The sequence below is a fragment of the Equus asinus genome, chromosome 11 (assembly GCF_041296235.1).
Source record: "Equus asinus isolate D_3611 breed Donkey chromosome 11, EquAss-T2T_v2, whole genome shotgun sequence".
Lineage (NCBI taxonomy): Eukaryota > Metazoa > Chordata > Mammalia > Perissodactyla > Equidae > Equus > Equus asinus.
This window is the reverse complement of record NC_091800.1, coordinates 21579620-21606947: the sequence shown is the minus strand read 5'-3', so window position 1 is coordinate 21606947 and position 27328 is coordinate 21579620. Positions and strand designations below refer to the sequence as shown.

Sequence of the window (27328 nt, the reverse complement as noted above, 5' to 3'; positions counted from 1 at the left end):
TACATTTCTAATGGTTTCTCTATGCCCATTAAAGAGCACTCAACTATTCAGACTCTCCTCTGATCATGACATTCAAAATTTGCTCGGATGGCTCCCGACAAGCAAAAATGTATTCTCTAATCTTTAACCACATAAACAATAGCTAACCACTTGTAATTGAGTTTAAATTGATTTCAGGTGGCTTCAGAGAAAAGCAATTTCTACAACAGATTAACCTCTTAATTAAAGTATATTAAGAATACTGTCAGGTGTAGAAATTCTGCTACAGCAGAAAATTATACCTCATTGACATTCGTTTATGAAAGAATTGCTGCTCTCTTCCCAGGTAACAGGTTACTTATTTGTGGTTCTTGCTTCAGTAGGTGAACTCAAGCCTGGCTCAGTCTGTAGACTGTCAGTCTTTCCAATGGGATGGATGTGGGGAAGGAGAGGGGGTGAAGAGAAATAGACACTGTTGATATTAGGATGCTGTCCTCATACTCCTGTCTTGAGAAAGTTACTTTTCTCATGGAATGGGCCTCTTCTGCAAAAACCATAGACTCCCTAAAATGACCTGAGAAAAGAGGAAAAGCATGTGTCAACCTCCATGTCAATAGTGACTCGACAGGTCTCTGCAAGGTGTTCATCAATGCACTTCAAGTAGACACCATCCCTGGCCTCTAAGTCCTTGCTATTCAGAAATGGTCCTCAGATCCGCATGTGATGGGGGACTGTTGGAAATGCAGAGTGCCAGGCCCATCAAGCCCCACCCCAGTTCTACTGAATTAGAGTCACCATTTTAACCAGACCCTCGGGAAATTCATTTGAGCTGGTAAAGTTTAAGGAGCACTGCTCTGAGAGAATGTCATGTTTCGATTCCCGTTGTCTCAGGCAGTATCTATCCAATGTCAGGAATATTTGGTCAGTTTGGTGGAAAAACAGCAATGCAACTGGGTGTTGAGCACTACGTAGACTGAACAATTTCCTCTGCACTTTTTACTTTTCATCTGCCTCCTTTCAAGACCCTCCCAGCTTCCCGTATTTCATACTCTGGCTGTGGACACCCAGGTGAATTCAGCCCCACTCACCCACTTCCGGCCCAGGACGTGGGACTTACAGAGCTCGTGACTTGGGCTGCTGTTGGCTCTAGGATCAAGCTTTATCCCTGTGCTCAGCCCATGGGCCTGGGATAACCTGACCCTGGTAGTTTGCTCTCTCCGCTCTGAAATCTTTGGCTCGTGCTCCCGAATTGTCCGAGCCTCTGCTGTCCTCAGCCTGGGGACTTGTGGCTGCTCTCTGAACCTACAGTTTTGGTTTTGCCCAACTGGTCTTAAGATCCCTCCTTCCCACTCTTACCTGTCTAAACTTAGGGTTGTGACGTTGACTTCTAACCTACCCCAGAGGTGGCAGCCTCCAGCCCGCCTTAAGATGGCTTGTGGTTGTTGAAAGGAAGTCACACAAAAATGCAGCTGTGCTCAGCACCCAGGTGTTGTCAAGAAAAATTGCTTTAGAACAGCGAATCTCAGGCTTGGCTACACATTACAATCCCCTGAGGAGACTCAAATTTTCCAACGCCAAGGGTCCCATCCCAAATCAATTTAAATCAGCATCTCACGTCCTGAGCATCTGGTTAGATGCACTCTAACCTGAGTGGTTAGAAAAAGCTCCGAGGTGATTCTAACACGCAGCCAGAGTTAGGAAACACCAGTTTAGAGAAACCTCCCCATCCTAGCCATGGCCAACCCACTCCACCCTGTATGCTTGAGTGACAATTTACTTCTCCTTATACTCTACTCAATCTCTCTGCCCACCACCAGAGCGTTTAGAAAACAGGGAATGAAGAGTGTAGGGCTTGCATGTGTCTTCATGGCGGGGGGGAGAGGAAAGAGGGGTAGGGGGAGGAGGAGCCCCCCTGCATTATCCAGTCATATGGCTAAGACTACGCAAAGACAAGTCTATGCAGAATGGAGAGTAAACTGGCCACCTCAACTTTTCCCAGTTTAGGGCGCACAACTGGTGCAGGAGAATCACAGAAAGGGAGAATATGTAACCTGGTCATCACAGCCGCTCCCAAGCCTGGACGAAAGTCAGACAAACCACGAGGGAAGAGGTTCAGCATGATACAGCAGATGTTTTTCCACTCGCAAATATTTCAAAAATGAAAAATGCCCCCAAACTGTTTGTGTCCATAAGCAGCAGTTCTAGCCTGTTCTGAGCATCCCTAAGTCTCTGAGGGAAAGTGGAGGGGACACTGGGTGCCCTGGGAAAGGGTCCATCCATGCTCAAGATTAACAAGAGATGGAGAAGACAGCAGCAGCACTGCCCATGCCAGGGATCCTAGCCTGGTGGGTGCCCCTGGGTGGGTCTGTGCTTGCCCTGGAGCCAGCTTAGAACACCTGCTGCGGCGAGGAGGAAGCTGGACGCTTCTGACATGCTTCCTCTGCTTACGTTTTCTTTCATGGGTCAAGAACGCATAACAACTGCCACAGCGTGCTCGGTTCTCTAAGTGTCGTCCCCAGACCAGCAGATGGCTGCACCTGGGAACTCGTTAGACATGCAAATACTCCAGAGAGGGGCCCCACCCAGACCTACTGAATCAGAAACTTCAGAGTGAGGCCCAGCTAGCTGGGCCTTAAGAAGCCCTCCAGCTGACTCTGATGCACACCCAAGTTTGAAAACAACACTATGTTACACTTACTTAGAGCTTGCTTAAGTGTCTCCTCAGTGGTCTTTTTCATCTGGTCTGGTAAGGGGAAGAGATCTTGAAAACGCCTGGGCTCCATTCAGGCTGGCTGCACCCTGGGGTCTGCCGGGGTGACTGGCCAGTTCTTTGACCATCAGCCTTTCTGAACCTCTGGTCCTCTGTTTTCCAGACTCCTGGCAGTGGCTCCTGATCCCTGCAGTCTGGCTTCCAGCTCATAATCTTTGCCTATTGAAACTGAGGGAGCTACCTTCTTCCTGCCTCAGTTTCTCTCCAGGGCTCCGGACCCTGCTCCTCTCCCTCTTCCTCTGCACTCTGCTACCACCTCTCATGACAGCGGAGGCCCAGCCTCACCCTCTAGGCAGCAGAGACCCTGGGGGTCGCCAGCTTTGCGTGTCCTTCTTATCTGTCTGCCCTCTCCTGGCTGCTACACTGAGTTAGCAACCGATATGCTGCTCTTGGCAAATTCTTTTGAATAGAAGAACTAAGCACTTTTTCGTTTCCAAAACATTTCTACATGTTTATCTCATTAGATCATTGTAACAGTCAAATAAAGAACTCAAGTATCATTCCTTTTCAACAGTCAATGACACTGAGACCAATCCAGGTTACAGTCCTGTTAATAGTAGAGCAAAGACGAATTCAAATCTCTGAAATCCTGACTCAGTGCTCTTTCCACTAAGCTGCCTTTTCCTCACTCTTAACTTATCTCTCCAATGGCATTTTCCACTCTTCCCAATAGCACACCATTAACATTACTTGCAAGGCCCAAATTTGCAATCAACATTCACCTACAGCAAGCACTGGTTTAAACCAGACAAACTACAAAGACATATTTTGCCGAGTTGCACAGGTATGCACCAAAGATTTAGCAGAAGATGAGGATGGATGTTTGGGCCACGCAGAGGGGTCACCAACAGTGGCAGTGATTGGTTCCTGCTGTCAAATGAGCCTCTGGTGATTGACAGAGTTGATTGATGGGTCAATAACTCCTGCAGAGGTTGAAAAACCAAAAGAGATTCCCAACTTGAACCTTTTATTGATCTTAAGAAGATCAAGAATAAATTTGGGCAATCGAGAGCTAATGGGACCCCGTTTAGGACCCTCTACTGCAGCTCTAGTCTCTGAAGGCCCAGAGGACAAGCACCTATCTGCTAGCTTGGGCCTGCCTGGAGATTAGTGTGTGGCGGGAGGTTGGGTGGGCCACTCACCTCTCCCAGATCTGAACCCATGTCTCATCCTCTCAGAGTAGTTCCGTGTCTAGGTGCTCAGATCACAAGGTTGAAACCAGACAGGTGTCTGTCATCTCAGCCTCTGAGACCGAGGCCTTGACCAAATTCTTCCTGGGCATGTCTGACCCATAGTTCTGTGACCTGGCACCCACTCTCTCCAGCTCAGTGGATGGTCATGTCTCAGTGGTCGGGCTGCCTGGGCTTTAAATATAGAGCATGGTTGAGGCTCAACAAATGATAGTGAGAAAAAAATGAGTGTATGAATGGATGGATTGCATTTGGAGAAAGGGCAGAACAAGCTTAACCAGAATGGCCTTGGCTTTCAAAGATTAAGCTAAAAGGAACTCAACTTCCCTTCACATGTCAGCTGACACTGAATCCCACAGGTATCTCTATGCCTCCTCTCAAGTGGTCTAAATTCTCAGTTGTTGTGAGATGACCCTGCACTCTCCTGAGCAGATGACAGTGAGGAGGATGACAAGGAGAAGATAAAATAAGAAGAAGTAGGAGAAGAAAACGGGCAATAAAAAGGAGCTTTTAATGAGCACTTACTCTGTGCCTGGCACTCTGCTGAACACTTCACAAACAGTAGCACACTCAACCCTTGCAACAATCTTGTACAATAGTAATGTTGCCCCCAGTTTATAGGTGATGAAACTGTGATGGAACTCGAAGGTGATTCCAAACCTGTGCTCTTAACCATCTTGTTAAGCTCCTTTCCCAACAGGCACCGGATTCTCTGTCCTTAGGCTTAGTTCACTGCTTCATTTTGGCCTCAAGAAGTGGTGGCCTGGTTGGCCAACTCCCATCCTTGCCATATCTGATGTTTTTACCAACAACACTCTCTTTGATGCTAAGTAGCATCAATATAATCCCTTGAAACATTGAAAAATTAAATTGACTAACTAGGCCAAGTAATTTCAGCTCACCTGTCCTGGGAAGAAGACTGGACTTGGGTCGTTCTCTGCCCTGGTCAAGTGACCTTGAAAACCACAGGCCATCTCTGACTTTGCTCTCTAGCATTCTATGCCTCCACAGTGCTCTTCAAAAATCAAATGAGCTATTGACATGGGAGCACTCTATAAACTGTAAGGCACCACCAAAAATAAAAATTATTATTATGTCAGGAAAGCAGGTCAGTTCTTTTTTTCCAATGAATTGACTAATTACCGAAAAGTCATGGAGGGAGATGAGGTCTTTTATGGCTGGTTTAGTTCCAACAACAGTACTTTCCACAAAATCCATTAAGGTCCTAACTTGAGCCAGGCACTTTTATAGATATTTTCTCTTTTCAGAAACAAGAGACAAGACATTTATGACCAAGTTACTTCTGCATCTTCTCATATTTTGGCGGATGTTATACCTGCTGTGGGCTGAATACCTAGAGCTGGACCTTGATAGATGGCTTCACTGGGATTCAGACGCCATGCTTTGATTCCACAAGCACCAAATTGTCCTCATCTTCCCTCGGCATCTTGCCACATGCACATCTGTGTGGCCTGTGGGGCAAGGTCAAGTTTCATTTTCATGGAGCCCATTTTGTCACATGGATCCTCCACAGGACAGTGTGGATGAATCACAGCAGATCCATCGTCCTATAATAAACAACTCAAAATGCATGCCCTGCTGAGCGTGAGTCAGGCTACGTGGAGACTTACAGGCAGCTTCACTCCCAGCTTTCTACTTTTCTGTCTAGCTTCTCTTCCTGGGTTTGTTTTTCCTTTAGACTTTTTTTTAACTTTATACTTTTTTTTTTTGATACTTCTAAGTGTCTTGGTAAGAAAGAGGCAGCACATATCTTTTTGGAGAAATGCATTCAATATAAACGCCCTTGATAAACTGTGGTATCTCTCAATTTCTTTTAACTAAACATACACGAGAAACTTATTTTTAATGGAAACTTTTTTACTTAACTATAATTCCAATACCTTATAATTCACCTACTTAAATCATACAATTCAGTAATTTTTATTGTGTTCACAGAGTTGCGCAAGCATCACCATCATCAGTATTAGAATATTTTTATCACCCCAAAAAGAAATTCCACACCCATTAGTGGTCACTCTCTGCTTCCCCCAAAACCTCCCAGCCCTAGGCAACCGATGAAATACTTTCTGTTTGTCTAGATTTGCCTGTTCCAGACACTTGATATAAATAGAATCATCCAATATGTGGCCTTTCGTGATTGTCTTCGTTCACTTAGCATAATGTTTTCAAGGTTCAGCCATGTTGTAATTCCCAGAAACTCTTGCATGTTTTCAATTAGGAACTCAGACACGTGATGTTTCTTCTCATAGAAATTTGTATTGTCTTTGCTTCTCTTGGAAGAATAATAATAAATAATAAAAAAAAATATCCTTAGTGGGTGCATTTCCACATAGTGTCTCACCCTCACAACATTCTATAAGGGAGTTATTACGGTCATCATTTTCCAAGTTAAGAAACCCAAGAAATGTCATAGTGCTCACGAAGTGACAGTATTGTAAGTCAGGTCTCTCAGTCTAAATCTGTTTGTGTCCTCCACCACACATAGGAGGTCTGTCTTGGAAGGTGAGTCATGGTTATCACTAGCAGCATCACAAGCACCCTCAAGATATCTTTCTGTTTCTTTCAAACCTAGCACTGGCCCATGGCCATGACTTTGACTTGCACCAGAGGAGTAGTAGAGAAGAAGCTCCATCAACGTGAAAGGCCCTCAGACATGGCCTAGACAGGAAATGGGGCACAGTGGTCAAGACTGTGGGACTCCAGAGTCCAAAAGACCTGGCTGCAAATCCCAGACCTCCCACCTTTTAGTTGTGTGTACTTTGGGAAGTCCTTTCGCATTCCTGATCTTCCCACATGTAAAATGGGGAGGATGGTTCCTACTCTGTAGGGTTGTTACTAGAACGAAACAAAAAGATGAGGGCTTAGGACAGTGCCCAGCACAAAGTAAATGCTGAAGAATATTTGCTGCTGTTGATCATTCTTACCCCTTTAGACAGAAATGGAATGGCATTTCATCAGGCATCCAGGAAGCGCACATTCACGGTCTATACATACACACACACACACACAAGTATAGTTTGGGAATGAACTCCTCATTGGCCTTCTGTTATCATATTTGAGGCAACTTGTTAGAAGGGGAAAGGGTTTAAATGCAAGAAGGAATAAAGAACGAGCAAGACCTACAACAGTGAGCAGGAGAACTCCCCAAGGATCTGAACAAATGAGCTCCACAGAGCCTCCACCTGCAGGGGAGAGGGGAGGGGGTCAAGGGGAGAGGGGCGGCCACACTCTCATGGTTTGCAGCAGCAAACTGTTGATGGAGAGGCAGTCTTTAGAAAGTTCACTGAATCTTGCAAAAACATGACTACCGTAGTAGGACAGTTTGCCAAATTACGCAATTTGGAGCAAAACGCTCCTTTCCGCCCCCACTGTGATGTTCAGCTTCTGGCTATGCCAAAAGCAGTTACTGGCAAGAAAATCATTAAAAAAAATTTTTTTTTTTTTGGGCATATGGCAAAAGGCAGGGAGGTAGAAAAAGAACACTAGAGGAGTTTTTCCCTAACCTTTTATTAAAATGATTTTCTGGATTTAGCAAAATGGCATTAATCAAAACATGTAATTCATAACGAAATTCATTTAAAAGTTTTTAATTGGGGAAATAACTTCTCGTGAAAGTTTTGGATAAAGAAGGAATCTATCCTACAGATATACACCCATAAGCACTCAAAAAACGTACAAGGACGTTTAGCGCAACATTTTTTAATACTTATGAGAAACAACTGAAAGGTCCAAAAATAGGAAAATAGCCAAGCAAAATATGGTGCATGCATCCAACAGAATACCACAGAACTATTAAAATTAGTGGACTATGTTCATATTGATAAAGAATGTTGTGAGATACTGTGAATTGAACAGAAAAGCAATCCACTAGACAATGTATTTAGTATCTGGTTTTCTAAAAATGTGCAAAGATGGCCTGGAAGGAGACACATTAACTGTCTCCACTCTCGCCCTGGGAGGGAATTAGGTTGCGATTGGGTGTCAAGAACTTCCACTTTTTACTCCCTATGCTTCTGTACTTTATATTTTGATGACACATATATGTATTCTTCCTTGTGTTCACTTACTCCTGGCTGTTGCTCCTGCCTGCAAGGCCTGCTCCCTCACCTCTCAGGGCTTGGTCAAATCTCAGCTTGTCTGTCTGGCCATTATCTAACTCACAACCACCACCCACCTCCCCCACACTCTCTCTTTCCCTTCCCAGCTTTTCTTTCTCCCTTAACACATATCATCATCTAACATTTTATATATTTTACTGATGTCTCTTCTTTATTATCTGTCTCCCTCCACAAAAATGGAAACTCTATGAAGGCAGAGATACTGTCTGTTTTGTTGACTGCTGTATTCCTACTGCCTGGAATAGTGTCTGGCACCTGGTAGAGACTCAAATATCCGTCAATAGACTGAATGAGTGAATGCTCCCAAAAAGCTTTTGTAATGAACAGTTAAATACAGATGTATATGTGTATGTGTATATATAGGTATGTGTTTCTCTATATGCTTGTACATATGTATATGTAGTTGTTGAAACTGTGACAACTGTCAAAGGCAGGCATAAAGGTATTGACGTGTAAAGACCGGAGGAGGCCCTCCTGTACAGAGCAGTTAATGGTTCTTTATTAGTGCTTCAGTATTTATAAAATGTAAAAAGTCAATTAATAAAGACAATGAGACTATTTAAGTATTTTAAGCTAAGAGTGATGGAGGACAGTTGCTGTCTTATATTAGCCTCAGAATCCATTGTATTTCTGGTTGCAACAGATTGAGAAAATTTCTATTTGGATAGGTAAGTATTTACAAATAATAACTTTTTAAGTCAATAGGTCTTGTGGGCTCAGAAAATGGTCCAGTTCAACCGAGATGGCAAGAGAAGCTTTACCTCAAGTTGGCATAGCAAATGGACATGGCAGCTGACACTGATGAGTGGGTGCTGTCTCCAGTGAATGAATTTCTGATACAAAACAAATTTATGCCAGCGTTGTTAATTATAACTTTTTAAGAGTAAAAACATTTCTTAAATAAAATTTGAATGAAATGGTTGGCATTCATCCATCCACGGCAGAGACCTGCAGGAAAAGGTGAATACCTTTGTTCCGAAGGTAGTTTGTCTTGGTGACCTATTGACACGTTTTCCCTGTTTGCAATCTCACTACTTCCTAGCCAGAGCTGACATCTCAAAGGTGCCCACTCGGTGTGTTATGTGAACTTTAAAATGAAAAGAAATGAGGAGTCTAGCCTGGCATACATTTCACGATCCCTGCACACACACACACACACACACTCACACCTTCTCAAGAGAGAACATAATGCTGCCAGGTCCAAGGGTTGGTAGCAACTTCTATCCTCTGGATAGTTTCACAGATTTGACTTTATAATGGACATTTAAGATGATTAATTAGCCATCTCTCTGTAGCCCCTTGAAAACTACGAGAAGCATGGGGAGCTTCTGTCTCTGAATTCGGCTCTTCCCCTCATTGAAGCCTCCATCCTAGAAGCATATTCTTTGGATCTTTCAATGCAATCATTTGTTATTAATCCATCCTAACTAACACAGATTCCACATAGTATGGTTCAACAGAGAACGCCCCTAGAATAAAATCTAATACCTTGCCTTGCACTCCAAGATTGGGCGCCTGTCTTACTATCCTGTCTCATCTCATACTTCTCCCTCTTGTGAGCCTCCAAGCTTTTTTTTCCACCAAGTGGCCTTTGCTTTTGCTATTCCTACTCTTTGAAATGTGCTTTCCGTGGCTAGTTTCATCATTTAGGTGATCTTTTTATTGGCACATCCCTGAGATGTCATTCCACTCTCACCTCATCTGCCCCCTGTCAGATTCTCTGTCGATCAAACTTTTCTTTCCTAGTACATCTCACAGTTTTTAAAACTTTTACCTGTTAGGGCTGGCCTCGTGGCTGAGTGGTTAAGTTCGTGCGCTCTGCTGCAGGTGGCCCAGTGTTTCGTTGGTTCGAATCCTGGGCCCAGACATGGCATTGCTCATCAAACCACGCTGAGGCGGCATCCCACATGCCACAACTAGAGGGACCCACAAGGAAAAATATACAACTATGTACCGATGGGCTTTGGGGAGAAAAAGGGAAAAATAAAATCTTTTAAAAAAAATCTTGCCTGTTGATTTCTTTATTTGGGTATTATCAGTTTTATTTCACTAAAACTTAAGCTCCATGATGGCAGAGACTTTGTCTTGCTTACCACTATATTCCCAGGGCCTAGAACACAATGGGTGTTCAATAAATATGTACTGAATGAATGAGAATGAATGAAAACTACCCCTATGTTGACAGTACGGAGAATGCAAGGGACTGGGCTTAGAACTAATAAATTAGAGCATAGAGTATAAACAGGAGTAAATGAGAGAAAGCTTCAATGCCAATGAACAGAGAGAGAAGCAATTTCGGGAACTATAAATAATTAGGATTTTTTCAGAGAATAGTGAAAGAAGTAGCCTTTCTAAACAAATAATGGATCAACTTAGAGGCAGCCTACACCAGGGAAGTATTACAGCATGTGGCAGGTCCCAGTTATTGAGCTAAAATTCCAGAAAAGGACTCAAATGTTTGGAGAGAGATTAGTAAAACTAGGCAGCACCCTCACGAGTCTTGAGGACCAGTCTTTGGGGAGAAAACTCCAGGTAGAATCCAGAAATAAACCAGAGCTCCACTGTTTTGGTCCCTCCTCTCTAAAATAGAAAGGTCAGTGCTTGGTGCCAAGGATTAGGTGGACTGAGCCTACAGGCATAAGTCAAGGTGAGAGGGCAGCCCCACAAAGGGAGGGGCTGGGAAACAGTCAGGGACCAAGAAGGGAGAAGACATTTTCCATCACGTCGGAGTCCAAAAGAGCATTTGGGAGTAGGAAATACTCTCTCCCAAGAACATGTACCCTCACAACAAAGCATTCTCTGGACCCCACACGTACACACCTTCCTACTCTCACAACTCTGCATTTGCTGTTTCCTGTTCCTTGAGATACCTTCTCCCACTTTTTATCTGGCAAACTCTCTCACTATTCAGAAACCAATTCCAATGTCAACTGTATTGTGAGCCCACACAGCTATGCTTCCCATGGATGCCTCAATCTAGTTGCACCGTATGACACCCAGGTCTGGCACACCAGCCTTGCGTATCTGTAGGATCTGTTCTGTTCCTGAACGACCATGGCACCTGTGCCTTAAATTAGACCTAGTGAGCGAAGGCAGCCAGGAGGATCTTGCCCAGGCCCTGTCTCTCCAAACTCACACTCTGTGCAGAGAGGTTGGCATGGTGAGATGCCAGAGCAGTCAGACCCGTGCTGTGCTCATGCCTTAATCACTGACCTTTATGGTCAGAATGGGCAATAGTCACTGCCTGATGTGAGGTCCAGGCCAGGCACCCAACATGTGACAGTCTTTTCCATTCTGGACTCACACAGACCATCAGCTGGTCTGTGGGAGCTGCCAACATTTGTGGAGTCTGCTGCTCTTCCTACCTGCCTCTAGGGTTCATGGTTCACCATCATTTCGACTCCACAACAGTGCTCTCCAGTTCTGATTGCCGGATGCATCCGTCTGCCCTGTGGCTTCTCTCAGCCAGCCAGTCATTCAGTCAACACTCACTGTGGGACTGGAACATGACACAGTGATAGGTTTTGTCGAGCTGGACAGAGAAGGCAGGATGTGGGGAACCTGACTCCATGGGGCTCCAGCTCTTCCAACTCACATCTGGGCCTGTCAACAACAGACCCGACCAATGGTCTGCAGAGACTCACTACGTCAAAGGAGACTTTCAGAGGCTGGGGAGAGGAAATAAATCAAAGGATGATAAGACAGGGGTATCGAACCTTCTGAGTTGAAATATGACATAAATTCCCAAAAGTCAAAGTTCCTCTTTCCCTCTGAGTTATACTCTGTGAAATATATAAATATATATGGTCCCACAAAAAGTGTACTTGTGTGATGTGTATGTGATAGATGCATTAGCGATATTTTAGGCATGTGATAATGACAGCTATTGGGAGGTCCTGGCATTTTACAGTCTGAGAAGTCTGGGTCTAAATCTCAGTTTTGCAACACCAATTTGTTCTCTGTGACCTCAGACGAATCATTCCACCTCTATGCCTGAGTGGTATCGGCTGTAAAACGAGTTTGTTGATTGGGTTATTGGGAGGATTGAATCAAAGAATACATGTAAAGTGATGGGCACCTACCTTGCCCCTTTAGACATTGCGGATACTGCTTCTGAAATACACCCTGTTGTACCTCCAAGGCCTACTGTGCTGAGCAAAGGTAAGTTTAGTTCCACCTAGACCAAAGAAATGCATCAATAATGCAATAAAGTAGAAATGAATCAATAAATCAGTAGAAACCTTCCATAAAGTGGGGAAAGAGGGTGACCTGACATTATGGGGATCTCCTTCCACCCAGAAGGGAATTGGAGGGATCAGGAACAGAGGAGAGAACGGGCAGTGGTCAGCCCGAGGAGGGTCCTCGCTTCCTTGTCCACCACCCCTCAGGTGAACCTTGAGAGAGGCAGTGAGAGGAGGTGGTTAGAAACTCTCTATAGGTTTGAGAAATGACTAGAATACTGAGGTCAGGTTTCTCTGTCCTTGGGCATTGCCTGAAAAGCCTGAAAGTCTTTGGAGAAGGCCTGCGTTGGGGGCCAGATCGTCCAGTGTGGACTGGGAGCAAGTAGAGAAGCACAGATGGAGGGAGAGCACAAAAGCAGCCACCCAGAGCCTTGCACAATGAGCCAGGGCGGGAGATAGTGGCAGAAGGTTTCCCAGCCTCTGGGGACCTCAGCAATGCTGAAAAGACCAGGAGATCAGAAGAAAGACAGTCAGTACAGGAGGCTCCAGATCCAGGGACCTCCAGGCAGAGGCAGAGGCCTTGTCCACAGATGTGCACAGGAGCCTTCAGCAGACACACCTGCAGGATGCTTAGTACCAGGAAAGAGGAGGCGTCACTCAGGTGAGGCCAGAAAGGACCGAGGGACACTCTTGAGAACTCCTTGCCCTCCACCAGGATGTTACATGAGCTTCCCCTTCAACTCAGGCCCCCTTATACAAAGAGAAAGAGAAGAGGAGTAGGAAGAAATCCCAAAGGACTACTGTTTTCCCAAAATAGACTATGCTAACACAAAAGAGGCCGTTTGAAATCGGGAAGCCAGAATTGCATTAAATCGAAAAATTAAAGCACACTCTCCCTCCCTCATCCACCCTTCTGTCACCAAGTAAGAAATGAGGCCTTGAAAGAAAATAAGAAAATTAGAATTCTTTGCAGATTCAAGTACTAATGAGTAACTTCAATGCCCCCTTCCTTCCTCAATTGTTAATATTATTAGTATTATTCTATATTGCTATATTTGGTCATTTTAACCTGTAAATACTGCAGTTTCCAAAGGTTCAGACTCATAGATATTAATTGCTACTGTTATTCAACCAAGATATGGAAACGGAATTCCCTTCCCTCTGATCCAAAGGAAGCCATGATTGAAGGGGGGCCTCGGGCAAGTCTTGGAGGCCAGGAGGTCTATGCTTGGTATATTCTCTGCCAGAACACCTTTCTATCTGTACCCATTTCCCCCTTCCCACCATTTCTCCCCCCGGGACCACCCAATTCAGGAATGAGGAAATCAAGCAGTGTGCTTATAGGCCTGGAGCAGTTTCTGACACATAAAAAGAGTTGATTCTTTATGCAGAAAAGATTTTCCCAATAATTGTGGTACTTTTTACTCTAAGGCTGGATATTGTTTGAAAATACAAGGTAAGTCATTGACAATCGCATCCTCTGAGACAAGTATCTCAGTGTTTACCATCTGATTTTCTGCAGGTTTGTGAAACAGAGTAGACAATACACATATAGGCTCTTATTGGAATGTAGTGCATACATACAGAATATATCTGAGTATACGAGTTTGTGATCTTTCTGGCCTCTGGAACAAGTTGACTCACGACCCCTAAGCTCCTCAACAGTCACGATATCTCGGAGTTAGAATAGGATTGAGAAGTCACGTGACCATGTCCCTGTCAAACCTCTGGTGTGAGAAGTGCCCACAAACCTCCCCTGAGCAATGACACCATCTCAGCTTAAGCACCTCCAGCAACAAGGAGCTCACTTCTCCTTCCTCTATTTGAGAATATTCTTCCTTATGTTAAATTGCATGTGATGATGTGCATTGACTACCAGTATGGGCTTGGAGGTGGTCAGACAAAGGTTCTGATCCTAGCTCTCCGTATTGCTAGCAGTGTGACCATGAGCAAGGCCCTAAGCTCTTGTACCTCAGTTTGTCATTTTCTAGTGGGTAAAGGAGGATGCATGCATTACTTATTTCAGAGGGCTGTGGTGAGAATTGATTAAGGAACTCCTTATAAAGTAAGGCCAGTCCTGGCATAGGCATCACCTCAATTAATGCCACACATTAGTGTATTGTCATCACTATTATTGGTGTAGTTCTGCCTTCCAGGGTGACAAAGAACAAATCCAATACTCTCTTCCACTTTAAATATTTGAAGACAGTCATCATGAGCCTCTGAGTCTAATATCCCACTTCCTTCAGTTGCATCCAGAAATCTTAGAGTTCCGTTCTTTCGCCTCCAATCCTTCCAGGGGTTTCTGTGCTCCCAGAGTTCTCTCCAATCCCAGGCTGTCCACCTCAGTCTTGGGCAGGACAGTCTTGAGGTCTAGTTCTCCTGTGAATTGGAGGAAATTTTCTGTCTGCTTTCCACCTCTTCAGAGCCTATTCCATTCTTCTCTGAGCTTCCCTCACCCAGTCCGTCCCAGCCCTTCCCCTACTACTGGCTAGAGTGAGACATCTTTTGATTGATGGTGTGTATAGCATCAACGGGCACATACCTGGAGGCAGTGTAGCGTGGACTGTGTCAGCTGCTCAGGAACGACTTCAGTGAGTGCAAACGGAAACCCGTAAATGCCTCTGACTAGGGAGTGGGGATCTTGAAAATGTGTCTCCTGAGATTGCATGTGGATCTAGTTTGCATATAGTTCCTTCCTGAATGAAGCTGGATAGACACCTGAGCTAACCCTCTCTCTCGTCTTTGGAGATGTGCTGAGCTCAGGTTTTTAGGCAGGCTGAGTTTGTGAGCAGTGTCTTGGAAAGTTGGGTCCACTCCAGAAGAGGCCCATGGTTCAATGAGAAGACCCCAGCCCGTACTTCTGACCTGGGACCTTGCAGGGGGCACAATGCTGACCACGCAGCCAGATGACCTTGGGCTACTCCATGATGAAACCCTGGGCTCTGCTTCTTCTGAGCAGGATAGATGAGCAGGAGGAAGAATTGTCCAGGGTTGTCACACGTCACCACGCACCTCCCTGGCTTCAGCAGCACCACTAAAACACAGACATCTCTCTGTGTGTGTATGTGTCTCAATGTAAGCAGGGCTGCAAAATTTGCTCTCTGTCTCAAGACAATGGATTGTTAACCGAGGCACAGTTTGGGTGACTTTCCATGACTCTTTGAAATGCCAGCTGTGGCTGTGGTCAAATTCCACCACAGTCTGGAGGCCTGAGCCAAGGAAATCCATCTAAGGCTTATCTGGATAAGTCCATCTTGCTCTCCTTCTCCATCATAACCTTTAGAGCAAAGGAAAACGTAAGAGAGCTTCACCAAGGCCTGTCAGGTAAGCGGGCAACTGGAACAAACTTTCTGCCCAGTGGTTCATAAAGGAGACCAGAACTCACAAACAAATCCCAGGGAAAGATTTTTAGTTAGTCATCCTTTGCTGAGTGACTTAAAAAAATTATTTCAGAGAAGAGTGAGGAATCCTGAGGGTTTCATGAGCTGTGGTCCCTGCCCACCTCTCTGACTTCATCTTGCCTCCCCTCCCCACACTCAGCACACTCAACACTCTGGCCTTTGTCCTGTGCCTTTAACTGCCCAGCTCTTCCCTGCCTCAGGGCCTTTGCACTTGTCAGTCTCTCTTTCTAGAATACTCTTTCTTCACCTCAGCTTAACTGTTGTCACCTCAGAAAGACTTTCCTTGACCACCTCATACAAAGTAACCCTCACTTCCAAGTTTCTCTCCATCCTATCATCTTGTTCCATTCCTTCACAGCACTCCTTCAGTCTGAGATTAGCTTGTTTATTTGTTTGTTTGTTTACTTTCTTCCCTGACCAGAACATTAGCCCCATGAAAGTGGAAATCTTGTCTGTGTTGTACCCCACTGCCTTGCCTGTAGAAGGCATTCAGTAAATATTAAATGAATGAATGATACTTTCACCATCTTTGAAGATTTTTAATGAGGAGGAAAAAAGCCTTCCATGAATTCCAAGTAGGGAGAGAAGAGGAAATAAAGCAGAAAATGGAAGAATTGTTAACAGCCACATTAGCTGGAGATTGAAACAACCAGAAAAGCGAAAATCTGAATGCTTAATTAAAAAATGCGAGCAAAGGCAGTTTTCAAATAGAAACAGGATTATGTCCTCAGGAAGCAGATGGGTTGGAAAATGCCAAGGATGGCTACTTCACACCCCCTCAAGACCTGGGCCTGGTTCCTTGCTGGAAGGACAGCGTGATTTTTTTCAGCCTTTCCCAAGAAGCCTTCAACCAGAAACACTTCAAATGAAAGTACAAAAGAATCAGAGACTCCTTGCCATGTACAGCATCTGGGCAGAAATAAGAACATCTGTTCTCAGCATGAACCCTATTAGCTTCATCATTTGGCTTTCAAAGAAAAAATGTACAATTATGATACATAGGCATAATTGGTGGCAAGGTAGCAACTTGCACTCTGCCACAGGCTGCAGGCTCAGGGGCAGACGTACTCCTGGGGACGAGTGCCCATGTGCCAAGGGATGGGAAGCTCCAGCAGCAACAGCTGGTTACCTGGAGTCAGCAACCCTAGCTTCTAGAAGCAGAGGCCATCTGGGGACTGGAAGAAAGAGAGTGAAACAAATGCTAAGAGTGGAGGAGAACGAAGGAAAAAGAGGGGAGAGAGGAGAGATGCAGAGAGAGAGGATGGGAGGCAGGAGAGAGAGGCACAAAGATCTGAGCCACCAAGCACGAGTGAGGGAAGCGGCAGAGAGAGAGAAAAAGTCACCCTACCTGCAAATAACAGGAGCAGCAATGTCCCAACACGAAACCAGGATCACCTGGGTCTGCATGGCAGCAACACCACTTCCTAGACATGTGACGTCAGGCAAGTCACCTAACCATTTTGTGCCTTGGTTTCCCCAACCCATGAGAGGTAAAAATCATGGCACCTATCGCAGGGTCCATGTGAGTGTCATGCATACAAAGGGCTCAGAGGAAGCTCTCAGAGAATGTCAGCTGCCATTCGCATTATTATTGCTGCCATCATTATCGTCGTTATTTGTAAGATTGCGTGTACCCCTTACAGCACAGAGCTGAATCCTGGTTATTCCCAGGTCATGAAGCAGGTGTGTGGAAATGAACAGGTCGGCCTTGGCTCTCATTGGCTCTAGAACCTCTAGAAATTGCTGTTCCAGTGAAAACAAGACAGAAGCAGTGCAGACTCAAGCCATGTCTTGATTTGCTCCGTGGAAGGCCAGGAACAGACTCCTCTCCTAGGACTGTGATCACAGATGGCACCACCTGTGCCTAAGGAAACAGAACTGAAATTAGACAGACATAGTTGGCATCCCAGCTCCACCCTCAAGAACAGCGAGCCTGCCGAGAGGAACGGCCTCATGGCTGAGCCCCCACACTCTCCGCTGGGAACAGAGACTACGACGCCCCTGGAACTGTGGTGAGGGTTCAACAGGGCTGTGTAGAGACCTCATGGTGTCTGGCACTCAGCACACGGCAGCAATTCACATCATTCAAAGACAACATGCTCCCTGTGAACCCTGAGAAGCACTGAGGTGATGGGAAAAGGAGAGAGAAAGAAAAGTGGGAGGAGAGAGGGAAGCCTTTGGCAGATGGCACACGTGGAAGCAGGGACCAGAGGTGGTGGAGCGGGGCTGAGGCTGTGGGCAGTGGCAGAGCAAGGCTGGCTCCAGAGAAACGGAGAACAGCTGGGCTGCCTGGGAGCCAAGAACTCCCCATTCACCTCTGCACCAGAGAGCCTCTCAGAATGACAGTATTGATGGTCCTAACAGCCAAACAAAGAATCAATAAAAGGTTAAATGATGTGCAAAATAATCTATATAAGAGGTTAAGTACTTACGGAATATCTTTTAAAAGGATTTCTTACCAAATGTTAAAAACATACCACGTAAAGGGGGTATGTTTCTAATATCCAAAAGAAAGATTATGCTGAAGAGTTCACACTCCATGGACTCCAATAAAACTGAGGAGCTGCTGTTTATGTTTATATAGTGTCCTTCATCTGGAAGATGCCCTCCTGATGGTTTAGTTACATGAGTCCTGGCATATGAATAGCTGTTTAATCTTAGGCAAGTTGCCTAACCCCTCTGAGCCTCAATTTTTCATCTGCAAAGGAAATAAAATAGTAGAACCTACCTTGTAGGTGGAGTAAAAATTAAACGAGATAATGCATGTGCAGAGGTCAGCATGATGCCTGGAACAGAGAGAACTCAGTCAACGTGAGTAAATGTTCTTATTGCTATTTGCATTATTACTCGGCCATTGCAATACAGAGGGCTGCACTGTGGCTTTAAGAGCCACACAAGTCTGATTTCTGGAAGTTATCCAAGGAAAATAGTCAAAAAATGTCAACTCCTCCCTCTGCCTCTCGCCCCATATGCACCAGTCACCAACTCTTCCCAACTCTACATCACAAGACCCTCTCTCTTCCACTCTATCCTCCCATCCTCATTCAACGGCCTCATTTGGTTTTCTCTCTCTCTCATGGGATCTGCCTCAACCAACTGCAAGGGCCTCCTGACAGCTTCCCTCAACTGATCCATTGAACTCATTCTTCCTACAGAAGCTCCAAAGTCCATCTCCGAAGACTTGGCTTGTATTAAAATTTGATTCATGTACATTTTTCATTTCACTGCATAGTACAACCACATTGGCTTTCATTTAAAAAAATCATTTAAATAACTTACCATTTGGTTAAATTGTCACTCTCGAAACTTTCCAAAGCTCCCTGGGCTGCTTCCATAACTAGCGTGTGCTAGGAGCCCAGGAAATGCTTGTGGACTTGAACCCAGATGTAAAGAAAATGCCTAAGCAACAAGACTAGGAATTGGTATGCAATTGTGGCAATAATTGACAAATGAGGAGAGTAGGATTATAGCTGTATTTTTTTCTCAATTTCCCAAGTATAGGGACAAATATTTTCTCTGAATGTGATCATTGAAAATATCGTCCAGATACAAAGGTGTGTGGAAGTGTTGCCTAGACACCAGACAGCACAGCATCCTTTAGTTGCTACTTATGAGCACTGTTTGCAAAGCCGTTTGCTGTTTTTGATATATTTCTTCACCGGGATAGAACAGTACTCAAAATCTGAGGGATCATGTGCCACCTGAGTGTACAACATTAAAAAACAATGACCTCTGAAGTCAGAAGAAAACGCAACCATGCCCATCCCAGTGTACAGCCATAGCCGAACCCCACTCCTCCGGTCTGAGGCAAAGGGAGTAACCGCAGGGCCGGCTGCAGGAGCTGGCCTCCTGCTTGCCATGTCTCAGGATTTGTGCTCTCCGTGGCTTCCTCCTTAGTAAGTCCAAAGTCCACCACCACCTACCTACTCAAAGCAGTGGACTGGTTCCTAATGATTCTCTAGCAGTTTCAAAACACAAAGTGATATTCCTGGGACTTGCTGCCAAGAAGCCGGATTTATCCTAGATCCTTTCTCACCCACAGGAGAGGAAGGAGAGCATGAGGTTTGCAGAGTCCGAGGTTGCAAGCAGTGATTTCTCTGCTCTTAGCAACAGTGGCTTCAGCTTGCTGACGTCTGTAAGCTGAACATTCTCATCAAGTATGTGTTTTATTCAATTATTTGTCCTCGGGGTGCTGCAGGCTTCGTTGGCATCCTGCTTGAAGCTGACAGCTCACACTACACCCTCAACCGACAAGAGGCTTCGGCATCAGCTACTCACAGGCACTAATGGCCCAGCCTGTACTGCATCTGGCTTTTGTAGCTCCTCATCACCAGGTAACAGCATCTCACAAACGTCTTAGTCATCGCTCCCCTTCTCAGAGCCCCACTGCCTACAGGAAGGTGCTTTTCCTTTTCTTGAAAGCACCATTTCCCTCTTTTCTTCAGTTTTGTTTCCTGTTTGCAGTTTAAGAGCCAACAAGGCAGATGGATGAGGGAAGCAGCCTGAGAGAGCTCACCAAGCGCTCACTTCGTCGATCCTGCAGTGAGCCAGGCCCCATGCGGATGACTGTGGACACACGTGGCCTTGGCCCGAGAACCTGGCACCTGGGAGCTGGCAATGCTCGGTTCATGCAGTGAAGCCCAGGCCCCAGCTACTAGGAGTCATGACTCTGAACATGAGGCACAAGAATTTTCCTGAGTTCCTGAGACCATTTTCAGGATCCAGGGCCATAAGACTCTTTTTCAGTTCTTGCCAAGGAACAGAAAATAAAAGCAAAAAACAAACAATTAAAAAAAAATACCTAATGATGATTTAGAGGGAAGGTGCTAGAGTTACACGGATAGATGTGAATTTATATCCTAGTTCTTGCACTAACCGGCCGAGGGGTCCTGGGCAAGTTACTTGATCTCTCTGGGCTTTAGTTTTCTCATCTCAAAAAAGTGGAGATAACTGTATAACTCTCATAGAACTTAAGATAAAGATTAAACAAGATAATTCATATAAACTCATAGCATAATACCTACTAAGTGCTTAATAAATATTATGTTATTAGTATTTGTGTTATTGTTTCAAAATTATCAGTCAAGAAATGCAGAAGGATGGGACATATTTCAGACCATTTTGGTTGTCTTCCAACTTTCCTCTTGTAATTACTTGCATGCAAAGAGCCCTTATCCCTTCCCCATCCTCCCTCCCCCATGCCCAGCCTGATGGGCCTCTTCTCACCCTTGACCTTGTGGTTTTCTGTACTGATCCTATAGACGTGTATGTCCTTGTCCTTTATTCCTCCCTAGACAGCTCCCCAAGGGCACAGACTGCCTCCCCCAGCTCAGTAGCCTCTTTAGTGTCTGGGATGCTGCTTCCCACATGCCAGGTCCTCAACACTGCTTGCTGAGTGGAATTCTTGCCTTAACTCTGGCAACTTGAAAAATGAACGATTGATTTCATGGGCTGAGATCTTTGAAGATTTTCAAAGTGTCAGAACCACTTCCCAGTCAGAGAAGTTCAAAGAATGAGTTCATCGACTGGCTTATTCTGCTCTCCAAAGTTATTTACACTTCAGGCAGGAGAGGCCAGGCGAAAGGTTGTTCACTGGGGAGCTTTTGCCTTTTCACAGCCTGTCTGATATGGAAGGAAAGAACTTCCCCTGGTCCACACTTCAGAATATGCGAACACCATGAGCATAACACTAGCCTTTCTTATGGGCCCACAGTGTACCCAGTTCTCGCTCCCTGCAGCAAGAGACTGTGCGGCAAAGCTGGCCTGAACTGTCAGGCCCTGTGTGGCAAAGCCTACAGCCACATCCAGGCCCTACTCTCCATTCCACACTGAGAAGTCTGGGATACTCATAGACCCAGAGGCTGAAGCGTGCAAAGCTTAAGCCAACATCTCTAGGGAGGTCTCACTCCCTACACTATGTAGCTAGTTATAATTGACCCTTGGATTTTTAAGGTGGATTTGGTGCTAGCTGAATGTGAAGTCATGTCATTAATGTCAATTAATGATGGTGCCAAGTCCTAACACCTGCACAAAAAAACCAATGGACACGTAAGTGTTAAGAAAACTCTGTCTGTGGTACATTACTTGAGAAAACCACATTATGTAAAGACCTTTTGAAAGAAACCATTTTCTGCACTGACCTAAAATTTCATGGCCTGTTCTGGGTTTCCAGATAAGACCCCCATGATAAGGCTGCTGCACCAAACTAGCCAAAGTCAGTAAGGTGAGAGCCAGGGGTCAGAACACACAGAGACAGGCATGGAAAACTCCTGAGTGCCCCCTCATAGGCTCTGATGGCTTTGGTGACAAACAGCCCATTGTACACAGAGAAGCTGTCAATCACCTGTTGCTAAATAGGGAGGATTCAGCTTCCCTCCCCTCCAGGCCATATAAAACTCTCATTCTTACAAGTTTTCCTGAGATTCACATAAAAATTATTAAGTGACGCTATAAAAATGAATACTTGCAGATCTTACAAACAAACTCGAAGCTAGCCTCATGGCTGCTAAGAAATAAGGGCACCTGGGCAAAGCCAGGAGTTGGGGATCAAGTCAGACCCTGCAAGTTCGGGTCAGACCCTGGTGCTGGAAATAAATGACTTGCCCCAGGAGCTCTGCACTGGGAGGGACCCAACTTCCCAGAAAGGGCGGCACCAGTCCAGCCGAATGGCCCAGGAAGTTTGCTCTCAATTATCCACCACATATGTAATTTCAGGAAAACTTATTCTGTAAATTGCAAATTTTTTGACACTTAACTCAGGAAAAACGAGTTGTCCACCAGTGGTTTCATGCCCAAGTAAACCTGTCGTCTTTACTCTTAGCCTTTTCTTTCTCTTCTGACAGAGAAAGCGGATCCAGACATTTTCCAAGAGAAAATAAACTCCCAAAACTGAAAGATTTGAGTTTTCAAGTTTGCTTAAAATGCTGAACCTAAGAAGGGGGTTTTCAAGTTGGCAAAGCGCTTCCCTCCCACATCCCTATTAATCCCCGCCAGCTCCAGAGGCTCTGACTCAGAGAATGTGTAACCCCGAGCCTTGTCTAGTAAACACAGCGTTTCCATGCCCCATGTTCTAGATTCCTTGCTAGCGCAGTGCAAGTCAGGGTCGGGGCAAATGAGGTAAGGAGACCATTCCAGTTCGACTTCTGAAGCCGTTTTTTTCTCTGCTGAAGTTTAGATGGAGGCCAAAAGAGCTGTTTTCACTATTGTCTCAAACGAAACTGCTGACAAATAAGAAGCATGAACACTTGGCAGAATTTCAAACTCCAACAATAAGTAGACCGCACCAAGAGATTGTTCTGTGTTGCTTTTCTATAGCTCTTCTTTTTCTACCTTGTGATATTCCAGAATGCTATGGGCGCTTTGTCCATACCGACTCCCAGAACTTCAGTCGCCACCCTGGGGGTCCTCACAGCAGCCTGCTCGGGCAGAGTTCCCCAAAGGGGTACAGAGGCACTTGATATAGGGAGCACTGGTGGCCCCTAGAGAGAGTCCTGGGACAAGTGCCCTCCTTCCTCCACTGTGGGTCTGCCACTAACCACCTGCCATGGGGACCAATTGGAACATATTATCAAGACTGTCATGAAAGTTGAGGATGACTTGTGTGAATGCAGAGGCTCTAAGCAGATTTGAGAAGAGTTATCTCTGCTCCTCTTTACTCCCCACTTCACTCCCAATGTCTAGGATTGACATGGTTTGCTTCCACTTACATTCACTCATTCTCTCAACATCACATCCTCCTCCCACATCTCCCTGGTCTGTTTGCCCCATGATCCAGATCTTTCCAGGTTCCCATCTTCTATCAAAACCCCCTAGTCGTGTGTGTACCATTTTCTTTGGGCTCTTTCATCACTCAGTGGAAGCTGGATTATCTGATGAAATAATTTCTTCTAACATGCCAAGTCTCCCAGGGAACATATACATTTATTAGGTTCTTTCTGGAGAAGACGTGTTAAGCCAAGAACTGATTTTAAGTATAGAAGACTAGGGTTGATAGTTTAAAGAGGCATGGATTAGTCAAGAGTCTTTCAGTGACAAGTAGCAGAAAGCCAACTGAAATGAATTTGAACAAAAGGAGTTAGTTGGCTTCTGTGATAGGGAAAGGCAGGGGTGGAGTTGGCCTCAAGCACAGCTGGAGAGAAAATCTGTCCGGACCTGCGGTGACTCCCATCACATCTCTTGCCTAGTGTTGGCCCAGTTCTTATCAGCTTCTCCACTTGCCAGGGGCCATGCCCCCGGCAGGTTTGGGGTCACGCATTGTTATAGCTCCCAACAAGAGAAAAGATTTCTCTTTCTTGGAGTCTCAGGGGAGGACTCTGATTGGCTCAGCTTGAATCACATGCCCACCCCTGGGACAATCACTAATGGCCAGGAGATTTGGCCAGTGTTTTCATTTCCTGTTGCCACACTGATTGGCCTAAAATAGGACACAGTTATTATCTTATGGCTCTGGAGATTAGAAGTCTAGTAGAGTTTAGTCTCACCAGACTAAAATCAAGGTGTTGGAAGGATCCATTCCTTTCTTAGTTTCTAGGGAAGAGTCGTTTCCTTGTTTGTTTGGTTTGTTGACAGAATTCAGTTCTCTGTGCTTCTAAGACCAAGATCTCTGTTTCCTCTTTCCTTCCTCATTTGTGGGCGCTTCCTAGCTTCTAGGGGCCACCCACATTCTCTGGCTCATGGCCCCTTACTACATCTCCAAAGCCAGCAATACTTGGGTCAAGTCCTTCTCACGTTTCAAATATCTCTTGCTTCTCTTTCTGTTACCACATTCTCTGACCTTTCTGCTTTCTTTTTCCACTTTTAAGGGTGCATAGGATTATATTGGGGCCACTTAGATAATCCAAGATAATCTTGTAAAGTCCACAATCCTAATTCTATCTGCAAAGTCCCTTTTGCCATGTAATGGCAATGCATGCTAAATGACACAATCACGTGTGAATGGCAGTGAATATATAAAACATATTCACAGGTTCTGAGGATAGAGCATCATCATCTGTGGGGGAGGGAGCATTATTCAGACTATTGCAGCCAAGTTTTGGTTATATATCCACCCGTGTAGCCAGAGCATGGGCTGGTGTGATTGACAGCTCCAATAAAACTATGCAGAAGAGGTAGTAAGAATAAGTTCTCTAGTGAAAGATAGGATGCTATTAGCAAGAAAAAACAGAAAAATGTCCACTACAAGGCAAATTGGGCCTTATACGCATATAAGTCACTGCTCAAAGGTATTGGTAGGCTTTTTCAACAGGAATTTTAATATTCCCAATGGCAAGTGCCTAAAATATTTTTTAGTGAATAAATGAATGAATGAGAGCGTCGGCAGATCAGAGGCAGAGAGTTAGTCCATTCCCAGGTGTACCCACCCCAACGTGTCAGAACTTTGTTGGGCTTAACTATAAGAAACACAGAGGAAACAGAAAGTGCTCACAGGAATTTGGCCCAAGGAACCATGTTCACATATGGCAACAGAAGACAGCCAAGAAAGAGGAGGAGGCTGGGATCTGGCTCAAAACTCATGTGCTCCTGTAGACCAGGGGCTGGAACAGAGGAGGTTTAGCCAGAGAGGCTAAATACAGCATCCGTGGGTTGTAGGATTCTGGACTATTCATTGGGACATATTGGCTAAGGTTCAAACTCCTATAACCAGCCATACAATCTTGAGTAGGTCTGATCTTGGGCAAATTTCATTTCTGGTGAAAGAAGAGAGTGGGACTATCTAGAATGTCAAAGAAGTGACTGCTGCCAGTCCCCATCCCACACCCACACCTGACATCCATAACCAACCACAGCACTCTCTCCCACTGAGCCCTGGCCATCCTCAGCCTCCTTCTCAAGGTAGCTCTCCAACAACCAGTACTAATCGATCCAAGTCACAGCATGAATTAAAGCCCCTTGGTTATTCTAGAGTTAGAGCATTCTGAAGGGACTTTTCAGCTTTGACTTTTAACATGCTAATGTTCTATTACAGAGCAACTGCTTAGGACCAAGTGAGACCTAGACTCCTCATTTCAAACTCCTAAGACTGGATGAGGACAAACTCTCTGATGGGAAAGGCAGGTAGGTCTGGAATGACCTTCATGATTTAACCCCAGTGTTCAACAACAGTTTCTGTAGGAATTAAAATCTGAGATAAAATGAATCTCCCTCCTGGACCCAAAGTCATGAAATTCCACCTCACTGTTTCACAAAGGTCAAGTATAATCCTTGATGTGCAGCTAATTGCCTTGAGAGTCTGTAGATAAGCAATCAGGGTTTAAGGCAGGAAGAGATGGTGCGGATAAAATGGGAAAGGTGGCCAGTCAGTTCCCTAGAAACTCTGCAGCAGAGACTCACACAGGAAATTTATTAGGGCGTGGTCTCAGGATTAATACCTGTGGGAGCAAGGAAGGAAATAGGATTAGTCAGAGGGTAAAGGTGGATGCGGACTCAGCAAAGGTCTCAGCTGACTGCACAGGGAGCTCTGGAGCTGGGCTGGCCTTTCAGAGATGTCCCCAGTTGGGACAATGGGGTCAGATCTTTCTCTGCCTCCACTGGCCCGTCATTGGATGGAAGCTGCTCCCAGGAAGGGTGTGGCCCTCGGAAGAGGCTGTCTTTATAGAGGACGGTTCCAGAGAGAGCTGACAGTCAGCTGGCAGCATGCCCAGAAGCTGAGGGCATAGTTCCTTCAATACTGAAGGAAGAGCCGGGCAGGGCCACATACACAGGAAAAGAAGCAAATAGGACCTCCTACCTGGATCATCTCCTTAGGTGACTAGCAGTGCCCATCGATTCTACTTTTTACTGTTTATTGGTACTGCAGAGGCTGTCCCTTTGTCTTGTACAATCTGTAGCTTCTTTAGGAGTTGACCCATGGCCAATTTTCTTGTGGTGCTCAGCAGAAGAAATTACTACCAAGAGTGGGAGACATAATTGGTATGAAAGGTGCATTTGGGTAGATAAATGTCATGAGTTATTTTATGTTAATTTTACAGCAAAAAATTAGGTGGACAAATTATATTATCCAGATAATGTAAGTTAAAGATAGTATATCAGTTTGCTAGGGCTGCCATAACAAAATGCCACAGGCTGGGTGGTGTAAACAACAGAAATTTACTTTCTCACAGTTCTGGAGGCTGGAAGTCCAAGATCAAGGCTTTGCCATGTTTGGCTTCTCCTGAGGCCTCTCTCCTTGGCTTGCAGATAGCCACCTTCTCACTGTGTCCTCACATGGCTTTTCTTTGTTCATGCACATCCCTGGTGTCTCTTCCTCTTCTTATGAGGACACCAGTCCTATTGGATTAGGGGACCACCCTTATGACCTCATTTAACTTTAATTACCTCTTAAAAGGTCTCATCTCCAAATACAGTCACATTGGGGGTTAAGGTCTCAACATATGAACTTTGGTGGAACACAATTCCGTCCATACAGATAAGTCTAGGAAAATCCTTTTAACATACTCTGCCCATTAGTCTATGGATGAATGAATGGTAAAATGTAAAACTTACATATGGAGGGCATTAAAAAATATTTTTTGAGATTTTTTTTTTGTCTCCCTTTGTTTTTGCTTCATTGTAGAGATTTTATTGTTTAGATTAAGGTTTGGAAATCATAGAAAAGTTCTAAGAAAAGTAAAACTCACCCATACTCCTATCTCCCATTAAAAAACAAAACAGGGTTAACATTTGATGT

At 45.0% G+C, this 27328-nt stretch overlaps 1 long non-coding RNA gene across 4 annotated transcripts in view; it reads right to left on the bottom strand.

Annotated features, from left to right (window-relative positions):
• LOC139046611 (uncharacterized) overlaps positions 1-27328 on the bottom strand; it is a 43634-nt gene that overhangs the window by 10039 nt on the left and 6267 nt on the right. The window contains exons 2-3 of one of the 4 annotated variants that reach the window (XR_011506869.1): positions 12161-26546; positions 282-11746 (exon numbers count right to left, since the gene is read on the bottom strand). This is a non-coding gene — a long non-coding RNA (uncharacterized lncRNA). Of the gene's footprint in view, positions 1-281; positions 26547-27328 lie in introns of all 4 variants that reach the window. The other 3 variants (XR_011506870.1, XR_011506868.1, XR_011506871.1) reach the window with 3 other exon arrangements.